At 37.7% G+C, this 22,417-nt stretch overlaps 1 protein-coding gene across 1 annotated transcript in view; it reads left to right on the forward strand.

The window, feature by feature from the left end:
* Window positions 1-22,417, forward strand: part of LOC140246141 (S-adenosylmethionine sensor upstream of mTORC1-like) — a 104,838-nt gene that overhangs the window by 58,358 nt on the left and 24,063 nt on the right. The window lies entirely within an intron of this gene.

The following is a 22,417-nucleotide window of genomic DNA, read 5'->3' on the forward strand; positions in this document are numbered from 1 at the left end:
GATTTGGGCATTAGGTAATCTTTTTTCATGGACAATTAGTTTTCCGGATATCTGATCCATTTGGAGAAAGAACTTGATGCTGCATGTCAATTGACAGATAAAGCAGAGTCTAATTTAAGTCATCAGAAAACACCAATATATTGAAAAATACAGTAAGAATCGAAAATGACTTACAGCGCAAAATGTAAAACTGAGCATCACAAGAAAAAGCCATGTGATTCAATTTGAACATGTAAGATGCCCCTAATTCTAATTATGAAAGGAGGAAAAACAAAATGCTGTGCGGTTCAATCTCTTCCTGAAATAAAAGTCTTGCATACTCTCCCAAAATTATGTACATAGTAAGTTTGTTCGTAAAAGGTACAGAATAATCATACTTTTGTTTTTTTTTTTCCTTCTTGTTCCTAAGAATATAAAATGCTGTGCTCAGATATTATCTTACAGGCTTGAAAAAGAAAGTTTGCTTTGCTGTCCTTTGCTTGAAAGCTGCAAGTTGACAAGAGTATATTCCTGGTAAGTAGATGTGACTTATAAGCCACCTGTTGTACACAGAGTAAAACAAAAAGAAGAAAACCGCAATTACTGCTGTATGCTGTGCTTGTAAATACACAGATGAATTGATGAATATAATAGCATGCCTTACTTTAAAGGTCTAAAATACAATGTAGTAAAAAGGGAAAGATGTAGATATATTTAGATAGAAAGATAGGTAGATAGATAGAAAGAGGGAAAAAATCAAGCGGATGTACCACACTGATAAACTGATGTCAAAGCTTGAACAGGAAAACCAGTATGATCAGTGGTTCATTCATAACTCTTTCCGTAGCAGAGCGCTGTCACTTTTTGAGGTTTTGAACCTGTAATTTCCCACATGGAAATGCACATGGAAGTGTGGTAATGATATAGAACATCAAATAATTATGAGAATACCCGAAAGAACCTATACTTGTTGTTTTTTTAAATTTTATCAGGTCTTATGTAGAAAAACCTGCTACACACAAGAAATTTCATATAGCAGTTATATAAAAAATGCATAGTAGTCATATAGAAAATGCATAGCAAATTGCAATGCGATACCAGGAAAATTATTCCCTGCAATGAACCATTTACTTTTGATTTTTTTTTCTAAAATTTCTGTCTAGATGGGAAGTATTGAGTGTGGTAAATGTGGTCTCTGAGTTTTCCACTCTTTTGAAGCTTGAAGGGGGTGCATCCCTCGAGCCGAAGGGGGGGGGGGGGTAGCAAATTGGAGCCCAATTTGTTTACCTTTTCCATTTCTTGAAAACCCTGACAGATTTTTAACAAACTTGGGAGGTACATGTAGCAACCTAGGGTGATAAGGGATCTTTTAGATTTGTTCACACACGGCATCATAACACCCCCTCCCCCCAAGCGGGGCTCAGGTGATGCTTAAAACAATTACACCGATCTGACTGCAGTTTCAATTTCCGTTTTCACATTTGATCTTCTCTTGGAAATGCATGGTCAAGCTTTCTACAAACTTGGCAGGTAATATTTCCATTCTGATAGATATATGCGAAATGACACCATGCCCTCCTGGGGGTCCCCCAAAGCTCCTAAAGTTTGCTAGGTTCTTGGATGATTGTCTGCAAGACAGTTTGGAAGGTGAACTTGCGATAATCAAGTGAGCACAACACTTCCCTCCCCCTTGTTTATTTTTCATATTTACACAATATGAGAGTTATAGCATGTAAACATCATACACCTCAATTTTTTTTCCAAACTGGAAACAGTTTTGCAAAGTGCTACTACCCCCCCCCCCAAAAAAAATAGTCTTCAAAATAATGCGGCTTCTTACGTTGTTGCCAAAAAATAACAATACATGCAAACGGAGGAATGGAGGGCCCTATGTCTCAGGTGGCATCTGTATTTTGTGGATCTTCAGGAAAGATCAAACAAACTGCACATGATCGAAGTATTGTGATGTAACTCTCTCACAACCAACAACTTCAAATAGCATTGGTTGTGCTCGCACAACTTTGCTAGTCTTAAATTTAATTCACAGTTTTAACATTTGATAATCCTCAATGCTTGGCCTCTGTATGAATGTACCTTTCATATTTATAGTGTAAATAAAGAGCCTGCGATATTAGCATATCACATTTTCATGTCAATATACAATATTTTCATGAATCAAGGATATTTTGATTAGTGTACTAGTTGTCTCAAGTTTTAATACGATGCCTCCAAAGATAGTGCTGGGTGTCTAACTTATTTGTAAATGTGATTGGGAATGAAAGAAAACTCTGAGTTTGAAATGTACAATATGTATACTGAGCTCTCTCATGTGCACTCTCTCCTCTCTCTCTCTCTCTCTCTCTCTCTCTCTCTCTCTCTCTCTCTCCTACTCCCCCCCCCCCCCCATTTTGAAATCCTTGGTACACTGACCTTTGAAAGGTCAGTGTGGGCAGTCACATGCCTCTTGACTCAGATACACTCCCAGTAAGTAACCTCCAGTGTGTAATGGAGTTTCTATTGATTGTCAGTAGGAAGACACTAGCAGCATACTTGCCAACATTTTCATTTTGAGAAAGCGGTAGAATCCAGGATGCCTATGCGAGCAGCACTAGCTTGAATGCTAATAAAATCTTTCAAAACCGGTAGTCTACCGCCAAATGCGGTAGAGTTGGCAAGTATGTAGCAGTATAAACTCAATGTTAAGCTTTAGCAGTTTTACTGGTTCATGGAGTAAGATTAACAAACTTTTGTTTCAAATAATTAGATTAGCATTGACACAGATTCATATGTCATAGTGGAATGTCCTTATCTCCAGAAAGGGATGTGTTCATTGTGTGAGAGAAATTATTAGAGTAGATTTTTACTGTGTATATTGGAAACTACTGACATGGATTTCAGTGCATGGGATGTTGAATTTGAATTATGAACTAAACTTTCCATTTCCAAATTGAATAAGTTCATTACTTTTAAGTATTGACTAAATTTCCAATTTCCGAAATAGAATAAGTTTAAAACTTTGGTCTTGAATCATACATTCTTTGAAAGGACACACTGTACTTTTTTTTTTTCATGTCACATATCACAACATGATAAGATTAAAGGGATCATACAGTTTTGGTTGAGACCTAATTTCAGGTTTCTATAATTTTTTGGTGAAATAATGAGAAACCTCTTATGAAATATGAAAGAGCATGTAATTCTATGAGGAATTCAACGTTTATTTGATAAAAATTGGTTTTGAAATGGCCGAGATATCCAAAATAAGAGCGATTCTAATGAAGTGTGGGAACCACACTTTATTACGTTCACTTTGTTTTACTTTGTTTTTGGATGTTTCAGTCATTCCAAACCCGATTTTCATCAAATAAACTTTGAATTCCTCATAAAATGGTATGCTCTGTACTATATCATGAGTGTTTTCTTGGTATCTCGCAAAAAGTTAAAAGCCCAATTCTCATCTCCACCAATACTGTACTATCCCTTTAAGGCCAAAGCTATTCTTTGCTCTCACATTTTATCAAGCCATAGATTGTTCCCCATGCTATTGTAGCCTATCGTGTCACAGGAGGGGCAAAGAAAACTCCTACACTCAGGAGAAAAAAAAATCATAAAAATCCTTGTCTCCTGACTTGCCTTTGTCCGACTAATGAATAGATCAAGATTCTAGATAATGCTTAAATCCTCAATCTGAAATGACACACTCTTTCCAAGCTACTGCCCATTATTTCTAATGTCATGTTTCACAATATTACAAAATTAAGACCAAAGCTATCCTTCACTTGTACATTTCACAAAGCCATTTGCCGTAGACTATAGTAGTGTCTGTAGTCGTAGTGGTGTAGTCCAATATGTGTCTCAGGAGAGGCAGACGAAAGAACAAAAATTATTAAAATACCCGTCACCTGACTTGTCATTGTCTGACTCATGAATAGCCATTGAGATTCTGGATAATATAAAGCCTTCACATGAAACCATTATTCCCACTGTCCTGATTGTGGTTTTTGCCTTTCTATGGGGGTATTTCACTCTTGCATGTGGTGTCATACCCTGCTTTGCATATTACTTTGTTCTCTTTGGCCGACCCAACACTTAAACAATGTGGGTTCTCCCAAACTTTATGCAACCTTGAACAAGAGATAATGTTATCTAAGTAAGATAAAGGGAGTACCAATATAGGTCCAAGAAGTTCAGTGTTGAAAAATAGAAAAAGAGTTATGACACTGTCGTGAACATACCTGTCTTTTGAATTAGTGATTGTCCAAATTTGGAAGAGATGTATAGAACATGGATCATATTTATTTTCAAAGCAAAGAAGTGAAATTATGAAACAGTTTTTTTTAATGCATGTTCATTTCTCTTTGACTTACATTTGACAGTCAGAAAAATTGCCCATGAATCTACAATTGTATGAAAGCCGGTGTAGTGACAGATATAAACCATTTCATACAGGAAGATTTACTTTAATGGGAAAACTGCTCTGTTATCAATCAGGTATTATAAAATTATGAAAATGTTCAAAGAAAATGCTGCAGGTGCAAGAATGTTACTTTTTAAATATTGCAAACAGAAAATACATTATTTAAGCACAAAAATTGCAATGTGTGATCAGGTTGAGAAACAAGTCTGTCAAACCGTAGATGAATAAAGATCGGTTGATCATGAAATAACCCACAGCAATTCATGACACTGAAATTAAAATGGTAAACAGAACAATGCACATAGCTCATGTTCTTCTTGTTGTTTTGTTGTCATGAATGTGGGGGAAAATGTGAGGGGGAGTTACGAGGGATCACTGAAGCAAGGGATTTATGCATGTAGGTGCAGACCGTGAATGCAGCTTAGTATATTAGCTCACATGAGCTATTGTGATCTCCCATCATGTGTTTACCATGTGCATCCATTCTGTGTATGTCCATACTGTCATCCAATATGGGATGTGTTTTTTTATTTTGTCTGAAAAAAAAAAAATGAAAGGGAGAAGATGCATCCACTTGTACGAGGAATTGTTCCTGTAGAACAGAATCACATGTTGTGTAAATGGGGTTTACGGTACCCCAAGGGGCTTATGGCATGCTTCTTCAATTAGAAGCAAACATTTTGAAAATTGATTCTTTTCTGAATTCAAAACAAGCAGAGCCAAGAGCCAAGTGTGAAGTGTGTGTCTGCAAAAGCACTTGTATGTGAGAGGTAGACTTCATTCTCGCAACTGTTTGATAAATTGCTCTTCATTGACGTAAATAAGCACCAGTTATTTAGTGTTTTAGGAGTATTCTTGATTTAAAAAAAAAAAGATTGTGGCTACTATCAAATCCTGAATAATTAGGACTTCTTTACTTTGATAAAGGGCAATTTCACAGCCAGTGGCATTTGAAACAACTTGATCCAATAATTCACTGAATTGAATACCGGTAGACTAAATTCATTTTTATTTTGTTTCCCATTAAGGTTGGCCTCATGCATTCTCTGGGAAGGAGATGAGAGTGATATTACATTTTAGGAGGCCTGAGTGCAAAAAATGTGTGTGACCAGGATTGCACCATACCTATAGAAACTGTCATGGATGAAGAGTGTAGAGAACTTATTTTCACTTGTTGTACATTTTACATTTTGTTTATTACTAACTTTAGCATAAAGAGGCTGGGATTAGTCACGGGGGGGGGGGGGGGGGGGAGGACTTGTACTTGTACAAAGTTTGTAATGGCATATTATTGCAACATATCTTGACTGAGCTTGATGGGACTTGACCAAATTAAGCTTTTATTCAGTCAGTGGCTCAAAAGTAGAACTGTAGTGATGTAATATGTTCTAGTATCACCAGTTCATCTGTTTTTCCAGACACCAGTGATCATTTTGAATATCCCATATTTCCTAGATACATGCATACATTTTGTTTGTTTGTTTGTCCATTTCCTGCAGTGCATGCTGATGTGCAATGGAGCTTCACGTACGCTCCAACTCTTCTCTGAAACTTTTGACACAGCATCTGAGTTAACCACGTGGGCATGGGAACCCACGTGGAGGAATAAATGGGCCAAAGCCAATTCCTGGGGCTGATTGCCATTGCGTGCAGTGTCTCTAGCCCTGAACAGAGAAAAATAACTCCTTCCTGTCATGGAGATAATCGCCTGTGATTAAGCCTCAACCAAGGTATTCGCGGCTATGACACGACACCTGGCAATCAGTGACCGCACATGACATCACAATTGTTCGAGATCATTCGCCCCAGTGCCTTTTTTTAGTTCACCCCGGGCCGAGTAGTTGGCCAATAATTGTTTCAACAGGAATCCTTGCATAATAAGCGAGTGTGGTACGACAAACAATTTTTGTCACGTGTCAGCAAGAGCTTTGTGACAAAATTGCACGATCCCGGGTTTAATTGTGCATGTGTCATACCATGCGAAATCGTTTAAACATTATGGAGAGAGAGGGAGAGAAAATCTGAAGCAAATGACCGCTTTATATCCCTTCATAAGATGCACCTTCTGAAGTGTTGGGCAGCCTCTTTTTTTTTTCTCTGGATGTCATCCATCCTTCGTGTCGTCTGGTATTAATTACGTTGCTATGGTTACAGAAGTCACATGAATGTTGAAGAACTAAACAGGAGTGACTTCAGTGCTTCCTCGTACCCTGTTAGGGCGATGCATTCATCGTCACCCTTCATATCCTACTTTCTTGTCTTTTAAGGGATAACTTCCTCTCTGTGGTTAAGACTGGGACAACTTTTTTGCATTCTACACATGAGGCATTTTCAGCCCATATTCTCACCTCAGTTCCTATACACACAAATATTCTCTACTTTCTCAATGTAAACTGTGGCTAATCTTTTTTTTTTTTTTTTTTTTAATGGAGCAAAAGGGGCAAGTCAGCCAGGGGAAAAGGGAGGAGATGTTGTGAATGATATGACGATTTTTAGGATTAATGATTGTAATCATAATAATGATTGTGATAATTATTTCATAGGGAATAGAAATTGCACTGTATAAATCAAAACTGATTTTCTTATGCTTTAACTTCTGTGAAGATCAGTTGGATCTGTACAAAGATCCATTGTTTTGTGGAAATAATTCAGCAAAAGCCATGAGGGGATTCAGACAGGGTGTTTTGCTTCAGAATTGTAATGGACATGTTGAATTATGAATGTAGCTTGCCGCTTGCAGCCTCCAAGCCTGCTCAAGCTACATCCCCTGAGGTGAAATTGAATCCAATTAGGTTACAGTCTGGTTTAAAGAATACAATTGAGGGCTATGTGATAGCAAAGGTGATATGGTTGCTGTAGGGATATTCTCATCAGAGTCATTCTTTTACATACCATGCTGATTATCATTTGTTTGTACAAAAGTTAGCATTTAGCAATGTTTTTACTTTAGGTATCCATTTATAATCATAAAACTTGTTCATTTTTACAGGAATGTTTAGTTTGTGTAGAATAAAAGTAATGTTATGGTGAGTGAGCTTTTTTCTTCTCTGTAATCACATGACTCACAAAGTTTTCCTACTTGAAGGCTAATTCCTATATTTTTTCCTATTTTTTTCTCATTTCCAAGAAGAATGTCATTATTTTAGCAGTTCACTTCTGCAGTAGATATGGAGATATCACTACTTTAATCAATTTCATTGTTACAAAGCAGTATTAATCAACCTTTTTTTTTTTCTGAAGGTCTAGACTCTTTCTAGGTCACATGCTCTGCACTTTTCTTTGCAAAGTCATCCCGCGATATGGGTTTGTTGTTGAATAGATCCTTCCGTGACTCGCTTATCCGTCCTTTTCATGGTCTAGAGAATTGGCCTCTTTTGCGTTTCTCATAAATATTATCAGTGTTCCTTCACGGTCATGATTTTTAGATGTTGAGGAAGGCATCTGCAATCAGAAGGCACCAAGCAGGGTTTGAATTTCTGGTTCTGCTTCTGTCAAAATACCCGTCATCCTTTCTGGTTTCCCCTTCTACCTGAAGTTCTCCCTTGCAACAATAGCAAAGGAATAGATTGCAAAGTACTGGTAGTCTCTATCCGCAGTCTACGATTCTTGATAGTTGTTCTTTTGGTGACACAACATTTGCTGCTGCAACAATTGCTGTGGTCACGTTTTCTCCAAGGACTTGAGGGTTAGGGTTGTGATAGGATTTTAGGTTTAGTTTGATATGAGGATTAGGATTAAGGTTAGGGTTATGTTCGTGGGTAGGTTTCATGTTTGGCCTAGCGTGCAGACATTTAATGGGAGCAATTGTTGCAGGAGCCAATGTCATGGAACCGTTCTTTCATTAGACTCACTCTCAGTGGCATAGTCATCTTGCACAAAAATGTCTGAAACAAGTGTACCAAGCTCTCCTAAGGAGGGAAAATTTTATTTGGGCAGATACACACATATAAGGGACCTATAAATAGCAGCTATTCATTTTTTTATTTATTTATTTATTTATTTTTTTTTTTTGCAGATGGTGCTTCTTTATAAAAAGGGAAGATGCCATTGATACGTATGAGATTAATATGTTAACCGGATGGCAATGAGCCATGAAGTTGTACACTTAAACTGGCTTACACCTATTACATACCCAGTGGTCTACAGTTTGTTCATTAGAGCTTAGGAAACAACGTTTATGTACATGTCACTGAATTGTAGGGACTCAGCAAAGTACTTGCCAGTTGTGAAAGATACTCTTCAAAAGTTATGTAGAGATCTTCACAGCAAAATGAAATCAGCTTATAAAAATGGGTAGCAGATCACCCTGATGTTAAAAGAAAGAAAGAAAGAAAGAAAGAAAGAAAGAAAGAAAGAAAGAAAGAAACAAACAAACAAACAAAGAGAGAAAGAAAGAAAGAAAGAAAGAAAATTCTCATTTTGTGAAGTGTAGCATAGTCTTTATTGCCAGCCCCAGCAGTAACGAAAGAACATGGTGTGACAAAAAAAAAAGAATGATATTAGTTTGAGACTGTATCAAAAGACTAATTTTTATTTGGCAGGTAATATGTCTGCACAGTGTGACTCATAGTTATGATAACCACAGAGGATTCTCACAGCAATTCTCACAGTTCTGCGACAGGATAGTGGGACGAAAATCTATTCTGGAGGCATTGGCAACAATGCCCCCGACTTGTGGTGTACGTGGTTACTGCAGGTTGTCATGCATTTTGTTTTTGCATATATTATCTCTTGACACCCGTGCTGGTACTTTTAATCCCTCACATTTCGGGCTCATGCTGGCTGATATTAATATCTGTTGAGCTTTCAGGATGTGCTCATATAATCTCCAGCATTGAAATTTTAAAAATATGAAAACAAACAAGATTAACCCGCTAAACCATTGTCAGTTCAAAAGCAGCCCGTGCCATTTCAGGTTGAGAGAAATAGTAGCCAAGTTGAATGATAAATTGCAGCTGATTGACAAATTGCTCTTTGTCAACACAAATAAGCACTGATTATTGTGTTTTATTAGCCATGATAACATTCTGGACCTACATACTTGGTGGGATTAGAACCCACAGCCTCCTTTTTTTCTAGACAGGTGTCATATCCACAAGACTACTGAGCTTTCACCCCATAGCCAGTAGTGGTTCTTATCCCTGATAGCAATGGGTGCTGTGTATTTATTCTTGCCTCAAGTTTTTAGTGCCACTGATAGACCGAGTACACTTCGTCGATGTAAACAAGCACTGATTATTCCGTGTTTTAGCAATTAATAGCCATGTTAAAAACCATGGATAAGTATACATACTTGGCTTGGACTTGAACCCAGTATGACCACCTGGTCTCTAGACAGGCATCATATTCACTAGACTACCAACTCTCACTCAATCGCCAGTGATTTCTCTGATCCCTTAGTGGTAAAATCATGGTGCTACAAACCCACTTTCATACCCACTTGCCAAAGGCAACTAAAACTCTTCATCAGGAAAGAAAAATAAATATTGAGCAAACGGCCTCTTAAAAAAGTATGGAGCCTTTACCTGAATGCAAGTTTGTCATGCACCATGTTTACTAACTCTGTATCCCAGGTTTATAGCAGTGATGTTCAAAGTTTAAGAGAAATAGAGGAAACAAGCAAAGAATAGGCAATACAATGGCAAAAAGTGAAATGGATTATGCTGTTTTTCTTTTTCTTTCAAGCCTCATGACGGTGTCAAATTTCAACAGGAAAATGAGCATGATTCCCACAAATGTTACATAACTGTGACAACGAGAGTATCCTTCACAATTCTAGGGTCAGTCCCATGTATACTGCAGTGACGATATCGGGAATATCGTGATTCATAGCATGATTTTGCATTTTAGGAGACGATTGTGAGGAAATAACACTGAATTTGTTGCCAATGCATGCTGAATGTATTTCCTTTGTTTTTTTTTCCCCCTAATTTTGTGGGGGATGCGACAAAAGGGCACAAAATCAACACTGTGGTAAGAAAAAAAGAAATACTCCAGGCTGTCATGGGTTGCATAAGGAAGGTGGTTTGAATATCAAATGATGGGCCTACTGAATGGTCAAGTCATGAATCAGTGTATAAAGTTGAAGTTCATTTAGTAGCCTGTGTAATTTGAATTATTGTTATTTTTTTAAGAGTGTAGTCACCCACCATGCATATTGAATGTTCTCTCTCCGTCTCCCTCCCCGTCCTCCCTCCCTCTCCCTCTCCTTCCTTACCCTCCCCCTCCCTGTTTTTTCTCTCCTTTTCAACATATATGGATCTGAGTTTTGAATGGTTCATTGTTTTTGTTTTTTTTATCAGTACATATATGAAATGATACAGACTGCATTAGTGATTTTTGTTGCAACTTATAGATGGTAAACTTAGTTCAGAGCACCGTTTGGTTTTTGTTGAGGTTTCAGAGTTTGGATGATGAATGATTTTGGAACATTGTTTCTCTGTAGCCACTCACATTGCAGAGATCTGACGGGTACTAGTAAGTTAGGAGGATATGCGTTAGCGCTTGATTTCCCAAATTAATTCAATTACGTCAGCTGCAGCTCGGAAAGTCAACTCCTGTCTGCCTTGACATTCTCCTGACGCTGTTGATTACTCGTCTCGTGAATGTTACCACCGACGTGCAAGGACTAGCAGAAAGCGGCAAGATGTTGACAGACTCCAAAGTTTTAAAGGTGGTGTCTGTCTTTTGCAAGCAAGCCAGCCCAATATTTTCGAGAAGCACTCAAAGAGCACAAACTACTGCCAAAAGCAATTTATATGGTCACTAATGCCATCATCATAGGAGTGTACATGCATTCTCTTAATAAGAAAGTCCAGTGTGTGGATCATGGGGCAAATCACCACCAAAAACTTGCCATCTGTTCCATTGCCGTAACAGACTTACCCCCAAAAATTCCATCAAAATCTTTTCATAACTTTTCAAGAATTATTGCTAACCGACAATCAAACAAACAATATTACCCCCCAAAATGCCATCAAAATCTTGTCATAACTTTTCAAGAATTTTTGCTAACAGACAATCAAACAAACAATATTCCAAGTATTTGCTAAAGACACAACCTCCTCGTTGGAGGCGATAAACTTTGTTCAAAAGAGAGCAATTGAGTTTGATATCGGGCTAGCATTTGTCAAATTGGCACAAGTCTTTGTCATGGTTTAATGATGTGAATGCTATGCAGAGATGAACAGTACTACAAACAATTTCTACCAACGTACATCATTTTTAATGTAATTTTTCTGTGCAAGAGAGTCTCAATTTGATGCTGTCACACAAGTGTCACTTTGAATGGGTATTTTGAAGATACCTTCTGCTCGAGTTTCATTAGAGGCACAATGCATGTTTGCAGTGCAATCATGTAAGGAGTTTCTGGGAGATTTTAGTTCTACATGAACAGTATGTGAGGGCAGTTTTAAACTCCCTAAATGACCACCCAATAATAATTGCAAGTGTGATGATCAGCTTGCCTGGTTGGCTACCAAGGGGTTAAGGGGGCTTAATTTGCTGAAAGATGTGTCAGGAAGTCATGTGATATGATGAAAGATCAGGTGATCTAATGAGGCATCCCCAGGCCAGAGACTGTCTCTCTCTGAGGCAGACAAAAGCGGGTGCCAAGTTTGATGCATACCCCCCTGATTGGAACTGATATTTTCAAGGTGTTGCCCGACATTGTATGCTCATCATTTCACTATGGAGGACATGCACCTCTCGCTTTCCCAGTTGAACTCTGGTTTGTGGGACGTTCAACTGGCTAGACGATTGTCGTTAGCTGCAGCTTACAATCATGTGACATGTTCCACTTCGTTCGCTGCCATGTGAGACCCTGATTAAACCACTGACTCTTGTTTCATCTGCAGAAGATGAGTTTTCCACGAGACTCTTGTCCTTGTAATGGAAGAGTAACAGTCAATTGGATCTGGCAGTGATATGAACATAAGTTCTGTCCCAGATCTTAGTCATATGTAATGTTAATCTACGCCATATTACTCCATTCCATCTACATATTAACTATAACTGGCTTGGAACTAGAGAAATCTTTGGGCAAAATCAGAATTGGTCAGTTGAGATATCCCATCGAGGAATGTTTGATCAGATTCTCTTAGTTGCCTAATATTACTAAAAGCTTGGATAATTCACCCCCTAACTGTACCCTCATGTAGATTCATGATTTGGGGGCAAGGTTGTCAGCCAGCTCAGTGAACGTGCATGCATGCGGTACATTCATACAATGTTTTCATGTGTTGCTATGAGACTTGCAGCAGTCTTATTGACATGTTGTGGGGCAAGACTGAGGGCATGTGGTGACTGTACTCTGCAATCTTGCTACCGCTTACCCCTTTGTCACATCTAGGGTTCGTGCTGCCTGTACCGGTGGTGAGCTTGTGGTGTGGAAAGTGGTCAGTGGTCAGTGGTCAGTGATTATGTTGTTGTCTTCTGCACAGGCTTAGCCTTCGCTCAAAGACGTATCATTATCTATCTTGACAAGGATAAAGCATTGAATTAGTCAGTCCACTGTATAGTCCTTTGAACCGAATTGTCCTAATCCCTTAATCAAATATGATGTACCACAGTATTGTGTAACTGGTTTGTTGGTCATGTACAAGATAACATAGTATTTTTAAGCCATGCTCTAAGTTGCTGACTCATGTGAACTGTTTTCACGTTTCTGTGATGATTATGATGACTTACAACTGTTTATTTGTGTAATGAAATGGTATTATTGCACTCATTTTTGTAGCACAAAAGAGCACTTCCTCTCCCAATTCATGCGCTGATGTAATATTACATCTGATGCACTTCATGAACATGTGCTACTAATATTGACCTACAGTGTAGGATTCTGATTGCTAGATTCATGTACCACTAATTTCTCAAAATTTGTATAGCAGTATAAATTAAATTTCATATGAAATATCTGTATTATTCAAAAACAGATGAAGAAAAATGACAGTAGATTTTTGGCAAAATAATTTTGCCATTTATCATGACATGACAGTAGCCAAACCGTGAAATAAAAGTGTTTGTCCTTGCAGTAAGGTGGGATTTGTTGAAGAAATCTGTAACGAGGACACTCGACCAGCGCCTGTATCACACAAAGGAAATTTGAAGGAGATATGGCCAACCAGACGGTTTTCCTTTGCCGGATCCCAGTGGTCAAAGCTTAATGCCCTTGTGCTAATGAGGTCTCCTTAGGGTATAGACAGACCAGAATCTATTAAGGTCTAAATGGTTGATTTGAAGAATGAAGTTAACACAAGGCTAAAACATACAAGCATTTAGTTGATATTGTCAGTGTACTGATCTTAAGTATTTTGTGTGTGTTTCATGAGTGTAAGACCATGGATGGTGTTGTAGGTCCATGTTAAGACTAAGATTTTGTTTGCACATGAAAGCTGGTCAGGCACTAGCTGGCTTTCAGTTGCTCATGAACCATTTATATGTGAGCTTTTAGATCAGCTTGAGCCATAGCACTTCAAGGGATCCTCGTGTTGCCTTTCTTCATTCTGCCGTAGGAGTGCCTTTTATCAAAAAAGAAAAAGAAAAAAAAAAACATTTTGTCATTTTATTCATTTATGTCCAGTGCCCCTTGATGTTATCATGATTGTGTCATATTTGTTCATATGTTATCACCTTATGGAGACATTGTCCAATTAGTATAGTACCAAAGAGTACCATAAAGAGAAAAAAAGCCAAACAAAAGTACTGGTATGAGATAAAAGAAGGCAGGAGCACAACAGCACAGCTAATAAGCCTTGTGTTTAGCATGCACCTCTTTCTCTTTATGTACTTGCTTCTTTGTTTCTTTCTTTATTTGTTTATTGATTAATTTATTTCTTTGTGTATTTATTCATTCATTTATCTATTCATCTATTTATTAATTTATTAATCTATCTATCTTTCCATCTATTCTACTGTTCGAGACAGTAAGGCTGGGTAGTGTATATTGAAATCTTCAATGTATGTACGAACAGAGAAGAAATGATAATAGCATGGTGATTTAGTGAGTAGGAGTTGGTGGACTGTCTAAACATAAATGTAGCCAGCTTTTGATTTGTGTATCAGGGCTCTAACATGGTTAAATACCTGCTTTAAGATGGTATACTCCTGGTACAGATTCCAGTGAGAGTTCAGTGTATTAGGAAGGAGAACTGTCTAAGATATTTCTATTCTTTTGTTACAGTTGTCTCATGTATATATTTTGTTCACACTAAAATCATCAGTGACATACAATTGTGACCCGCGACAACGGTTTCAGGCAAAAGTCGCAAGAGCAAATTCCCTCCTAGGCGGGGCACAAAGATTTTGACCATTATTTTTGTCGATTTAGGTTTTTTGCAGAAATCGAATCTTTGATATGTTTTCTACGTCTACACTAAATTTCATAGCATAAGACTAAGTTTTTTCTATCGAAAATGGAATTTTAAGCACCTTATGTTGGATCGCACTCGTCAGTTTCGAGCTCCTTTCGAACGCCGCGCCAGTATCCTCAGCGTTGCTACGGCGCAGGGTCTCGCATGCGATTGGCTGGTGCGTCGCATACATTTACATAATTCGGATTTCGGAGACACCAGTTGCAGCGTTTGGGGAATGCTTTGTACACAAGTGCACGATTACATGCTCTGGCATTGTTCTTGCTGTAGTGGTTTATATACGCTCTCTCTGTAGTGCGTGCTCTTCGTTTGGCTTTCTGTCCAAACTATTCTACCGCAATGTTCGACATCGGAAGTGAAACAAAAATCATGTAGCATGACATAACCGTGTGAAAAGAAAACTAGATATTCTCAAATTTGTCTACTTGTACATGTAGTAAACATTATGACAGCAGACTGACTCGATGGAAGGTAGATGAGAGGAAAGGAGCGGTCACATGTAACCAATTATATTCAAATACTACACGTCAAGATCTAACGAGTCGTGTTTGTTTGTTTGTTTGTTTTGATTTAATTAGCACCACCGAACAAAGTAAGAAATGCATGTCTTGTAAAAGCAAAACAAACAGGAAGCGTGACCCTTGCCAGCACTAGCAATTTTCTGCATTCAAAAGCACCGCAATGAAAACGCGATTTGTAAATGTGTGGATTCGCCACCGCTCCTGTTACATGCACACGGCCATAGCATGTGCATGCCAATGCGTAATGTGTGCCCCATAGACATGTACATTGTACATGTACACCATACATGCAATTATCGTATTCGCCATCTTGAAAGACGTATTGGTAAACAAACCCGAGCGAAATGCATTGTTTTTCAGTTCCATACGCTGAGCCGCGAGGAAGGTGCCCGGGAAATTTGACTCTCTCAGTGAGCCAATCAAAAGGCGATGTGGTTGCTAGAGGCGGAGCTTAACATCGATTGGCACCATCGTACGGATGGGTGATTCTCCCCTCGCATCGCTGCTCGGACATTGTCTTTGAGAAAGACGTGAATCTTCAAAGCATGTTTTCTCGCAATTTTGTCGGGCTAACAACTTAAAAAGTGCATTTTATTTCTCTTTCTATGCCCATTTATGGTGCCAAAGAATACAAGTGTTTTATATCAATGCAAAGCTTAGGAAATGGGCAGTGAGATTCCGTGAAAAAATGAATTTTCAAAATTCCCGACTTTTGCCTGAAACCGTTGTCGCCGGTCACAATTCATTATTTGAAAGGTACAATATGCAAAATGCAATGTAATACAATGAATTCTGTATAGTTCCTTTTTCATATACACATGGAATTCTTTTTTTTCTGAGAAATTTGAAAATCAAGCAAAACTTTTAATGACTTTAACTGATCACATGTATTTTTCTCAAATGTAACATCTGCCTTAACATTTTTAGATAATGACAAGATGATAATTCATGCATGAACATCTGCCAGCTATGCATTGATGAGTTTAAAGAATTTATCCCATCCATCTGTAAGTGTGCACTTATCTTGCCCATCCCTGCAATGCAGAATTTCAGAGTTGGTATTACATGCACTGATTTAGGACAAAACTTTGCAGGGATTTTTCTCTCTTTTTTTTTTTTATATTACATAAAGTCAATATTGCCAGAACCATATGAGGGATTCATAGCAGATGTGGAGTGATATTATGAAAAAAAAAAGGTTCATCAAACTTTTACAAACCAAGAAGATGAGAAAAAAGAGGCCAAAGTATGGCGACTATTCATAAAGGGAAAATAGCGTCATGCAGGAAACAGATTCTTTCTTTTTTCCACCTCTGGTTGTTGTTTTGTTCATCCCAATAAAGATTGATTGATTTATCCCGTCAGTTTTTTTTTTTTTTTTTTTTTTCGCTTCCATGTCGATGCCACAGGAACCATTTTCTAATTAACCATGTCCTTTTCAGCATTGCACTTTCTGTCTTAATGAGTTTTAGGTAGCCAGGGAAGCAGCACCCAGCTCCATGTATTTTTGGTCTCTGCAGAGCTGTCAAAGAGAGTATTCATATGAGAGCTGAAATGAGCCCAAACAGAGTGTTGGCACTCGGGGAGGGGGTATGTGGACAAAAGTTTGCTTGGACAGGTAGAAGACATTCAGCGCCTCTCACGAGGACATTATGGCTACCCAGTTCTTCAGTCTCACTAACAACTTTAGTAGCTAATTTCAGCAAGAAAAATGCAGACTGTGGTGTGGGCCTCTCAACCTAGACTCTTTGGATTTCATGTCAAGAAAATGTATGAGATATGATGCTTTTAATTCATTGGACTCACAAGGTTGTTAGTAAGGAATATGTGGCTAAAAAATATTTTATCATTATCATTAGCTAGTATGTCCATATTTTACAAAATCATGAGAGGAAGTTTGACCCACACATTATATGTCAACTTTGTTCACTCTTTTTTCAATTTTGTTTGAATTATTGTTTCCATATCCTATCAATGAAAAATAGATTAATAGAGGGAGATCATATTGGTGAGTATGTATTTTTGGCATAATTAGTTTGCTGATTTGAAGTTGTTTAATGATTCAGGGATTCATCTTTTCTGGCTTCCAAAGCATGAGATAAATTTGAACTCGTTACAAAATTTGTTCCCATTTGGACTACTATGTACTCATGCTGTGTTAGAGCCACAGTCCTGTCACGTAGTGGTGGTGATGATGATGGTGGTGGTAATGAGACAATGATGATGGCAACAATGATGATATTGATGATGAGTTAGTGCCATATTGACTCATCCTCTTCATGATGCTGTATCAACTACTTACTCTGGCCACAGGAAACTCGCACAAGGACTCTTGGGGAAAATAATTTCAATAAAACAAATTATATATTTTTTTCCCCTCTATACCAATGCAGGAAGTAATTCAAGCGCAAAACTGACATGTCACAATGATAACAAATGGAAGTGTCTTTAGAGATTGGTTTGTATAGAGTTGCAGTGGATTTATCATAGAGGGCAACAGACCCAGTTGGTTTTTCTTTAATTGGCACCATTGACAGTAAAATAAAAGTAGTTTTCCTTTAAACATAATCATGAAATTAAAAGATGAAAAAATATGCATTTCATAGTCAGTTTCAGTTGTTGAACCATTCTAAAATGTTTCAGATACATGCTCTGTCGATCTCTGACATACCCCAAAATAGGCCGAGTTCACGGCATTAACTTATCGTATCATGGCCTTGGACAGATGCCTAGGTTTCCGCTGCCGATTTATCGTAAGGTCTTCTCTGGTTTCGGGTGGTCAACAACAGGACACTTAAGCCCCATTTTGTCAGATAATCCCACAGCTCTTATCAGTTGAATATGGCTAGGCTTCATGCAAGTCTGAAAAAGAGACAATTTACTCTGTCATCTTTGACAGTGTCGCTGACAATACTGATTTCTCTCTGAGTCTTGACAGATGACGAAAGACAACATATTTGAAACAGTGACAGGACTGTGTTTGTCGGATTCTGGGCCGAAACCAAGCAGTGGCAGTATATGAGTCTGGCGAGCAGACTAAGGCGGTCTTCACGTGGCCTGGCATGAGGAATCACAGTGAGATTGATAGCTACAAATATTTGACCTCACTTGTTGTCACAGCGATCATGACGATCATGACATTCATACTTTCATAGATATGCCTGTGTATGAAGAGGACTTGTTTTGGGGTTGGGGCCAGTTGGGGTGAGGGTCTGTGTATGGCCCTTATATCAACTTGCTTGTAGCCACCTGTGGTGTTTAGAGCAAGAGTACGGCTGTTTTTAAATGTCAAAGATCATTTTGAAAGCAAAATTTCACTTTCATGTTGGGGGGAGGGGGAGGCTTTAACCCATTGAGGACAAGGCCCGAGAATACTCGGGTAGTTGTCTGTTGGAAATGTGTGCTATAGCAAAATCCGTCCGTCCTCAGTGGGTTACTGATGGGATTTTAAAGAATTTATGGTGTATATTCATTCACTACCAAAACTCATCCCATTTTCCCCCATTTTCCAGTGCATGGTTCAAAAATACAATGACATGATTGTGTGATTTGTCAAAACCTTAAACTGGATTTTCATTCAAATTCTTAAATGAATCTGTCTTAATCAATATCAGTCACAATATTGAGTCGAATCATATCCCAAATTTTTGTGTCAATCTTTTTTTTTTTCCAAAAAAAGAGAATATATTAATCTATGCAGAAAGTTGAATAAAGATAGAATATGTGCCTTCGATGGTCCCATTCAGTTCACAATGAATATTTGATAAATAGATGAATTTCATACTGGCAGTCAGAAAACTACTTGTATAAGGAGACCCAGAAGCACTTTAATTACCAGAGCAAATAGATTAGGAAAAAGAAACAATTCAAGCTTAAAAGAGTTGGAAAAACATGACTTGTTGAGACTTGCTGATTGCTGTTTTTAGGGCTAGATGCCTTGTTTTTGGCAAGATGGTCAGCTGTTTGAACATAGTGCCAGTGTTTAGAACAAATAGATGGTACGGTGAATTCTTTCTTTTTTATCCAGAATAAGAAGTTGAGGCAAGTTTCAACATGCCCATATCTCATCTTGTCTGGCTGAACAAACAGCGCAGGCACACAAGTTTTACTGATCATTTTCTCTTCACAAGCGAGATCACTCAAGGGAGTAAAGGGAAACCAGAGCCCAAATATAAATGTAGATTGTGAGAAAACAGCAATATTATGAGAACACATTTGTGAAAGTTTGAGGAAAATCGGACAATTGATTCAAAAGTTATAAATTTTTGCAGTTTGGTGCTGTCATCGCTGGATAAGGAGACTACTGCATGTCATGACATCATTGTAGACAACAATATAAAGCAAATTTAAAGAAAATTCAACACATTTTCACTTTTCATAATATCAATATTGCGATGGATAGAACTAAATTTGAAAATATTTGCCACGTGCAAATATTTTCCTCCGTTGATGGTCAAGACATATGAGCCTCATTAAGACGGGCCATGTTCTTGTGGCATATATGGTATCATATAGTTATCACATACGGAATGGAGCATCTAAATCTTTGTGCAAGAGCGAATTGGTCTGGTTTCTTTTTGAATAAAACAAGGAAATTTAGTGAATACTCTGATAGGTGAATGGGAGGCTTGTAAGGCCATTACATCACTTAATTTGCATATATATGATGCTACCTATACCACTGTCTTGCAAAAACATGTGAAACTATAGAACTTTCTTATTTTGTGTTAGATACTGGTAAAACACATTTAATTCTGCTTTTTACAGTTTACTCTGTTTATTAAAGCCACCATGAATGTGGTTTGAAATTTGCTCAATATTTTTTTTGGAAAATTTTTCTGTGGTCTGTTCTTAGAAATTCCCTTTGCAGAATACATTGTCTTTGTGGTTACAACTTTTCATTCATTTATTGGTTGCAGTTGACAGGCGAGACAGTCTCATGAAAACCAGAAATATTTAACGTGGATGCAGATTAATTAAATGCCCATATGAAAATGAAATGCCCATATTTTCCATAGATTTTATGATGCTGTGGGAGCTCAAAGTGTCAAGAGCTTTTAAAACTAACTGTCAATCTAGGTCAGATAACGGTCTCTGGCGTCAGAGAGGCACCTGATCAGCGTGATTATGCAACTCTTAATGGCTTATGATGATTACTCTACCCTGAATGGGAAATTACTGGAGGGAATGTTATGTAATCACAGTCATCACGCCTGTTCTTGCTCACTAAATTTACCTTATTCTGGCAACCATGATGCATACATTTCATCAAGGTACGGAGAACTTTTGTTTTTGCTATAAAGAAAATGCTTTTTGTAAATATGCAAGTCATTTTCAATCAGCAAGGATGTAAAGAGGGGGAAAGACAGGGTGCTTTTTGAGACTCATGCTTTCATTGTGAGTGCATTGTCAATATCAGGCCTCTAAAATTATGAATTGGGAATTGAAAAATTAGGAATTAAAATTGAGTTTATGGGAAATCTGATCTGCAAGTTGGAGTATAAGAACAGACCTAACTCTTTCCAAAAGCAGGGGGAATATTACCATGAGCAGCTGACCTACTGTGGCTAGATGCAGTATGGGATTAAAAGAAATAATAATGATAATAATAATAATAATAATAATAATAATAATAATAATGATAATAATAATAGTAATGATAATAATAATAATAATAATAATAATAATAATAATAATAATAATAATTATTATTATTATTATTATTATTATTATTATTATTATTATTATTATTATATTATCATTGTTATCATTATTATTATTTTTTTCTGCGTGCCACGCATTCATGGACCGCAGGGCAAATTTTAAAATGAGTTTCAAAAAACACTGAGTGGGCCTAATTTCCTGCATCATGATGTGTATGGCGAGGGTTAACAATTATTTGTGTGCGTGTCTACACACAAGAGTAACCGGCAAATGGTTAATTTTATTGCATCGCTTTGTGAGAATCAATTTCCAAAAACATTACTTTCTGTTATGTATGAATTTGGTTAGTACACTGGCTAATAAGCTGCACATTTTGCATGTGCTCATTTGGAGTAACTGTGAAAATCACTCCACAAATATCATCATTTGTCTGCAGCTAGAATTCTCATTGCAAAATGTTCTCCGAACTTTGCAGAAGGTTAAAAGAATTACAACCTGGCCTGCAAAATCTCTGGCAGTGTGTCAATTTTTGTGATCTTTTTAGAGTTGGGATATTTTTTACTGGCATATTTAATGGTCTTATTTGGACAAGAAATACAGTCAAACCTGTCTATAGCAGCCACCCAAGGAAAACGAAAAAAGTGGCCGTTATAGACAGGTGGCCGCTATAGACAGGTTATCCAACTATATGTGTGCATTGCCTATGCATGTACATGTATCATCGCTGTATACATCGCATAGGTATAATATGTACTTAGTGTACATGTACATGTACATATGCACACGTGTGTTTCATGCATTGAACAATGCCGGTGTTCATGAATTGTTGCATATACATTATAGTAGCATGTTGTACAGTCGTGAAGAAAGCTTAACACTAGTGCATTATTATGACTGAATAAGTGACGATTGCAGCGGTGGCGATCACTGAAAGTTGCCCATGAATGTCTGGCACGGCCACAAGTCAGAAAAACACGCTGAATTACCGGCTCTGTGGCCACTATAGACAGGTTAAAATCTACCGCGGGAAAAAAAAATTTTTTGGCCGCTGGCCGCGTTAGACAGGTGGCCGCTATACACAGGGTCTTTAACAGGGCTTTTCTCTCGGGGGGGGGGGGGGGGGGGGGGAGGGATTTTTCAGTGGCGGCTATAGACAGGTGCCGCTAAGGCAGGTTTGACTGAGTTAGCATATCACATTTTTGAGGTTTAAAATATATTGAATGTTCTCTTTTGATAACAACAACTACAACAATGAAAAAACAATCCTTTGGTTCTGTATTTTTCATTTTCTTGTCTTTGTAGTCTGTGATAGAAAAGAGAAACGTTTTGACAGGCTTTACAGGAATGTAGGTCAGCAAAACCAGGAGTGGAAGTGAAGCAATTCTGGTTCCTGTTTTACAACTTGAGTTCCTTGTTTGTTTTGGTTTTTTATTTTGTTTTAACATTTGCAGCACTCATTGATCTTT

The sequence above is a fragment of the Diadema setosum genome, chromosome 2 (genome assembly GCF_964275005.1).
Source record: "Diadema setosum chromosome 2, eeDiaSeto1, whole genome shotgun sequence".
NCBI lineage: Eukaryota > Metazoa > Echinodermata > Echinoidea > Diadematoida > Diadematidae > Diadema > Diadema setosum.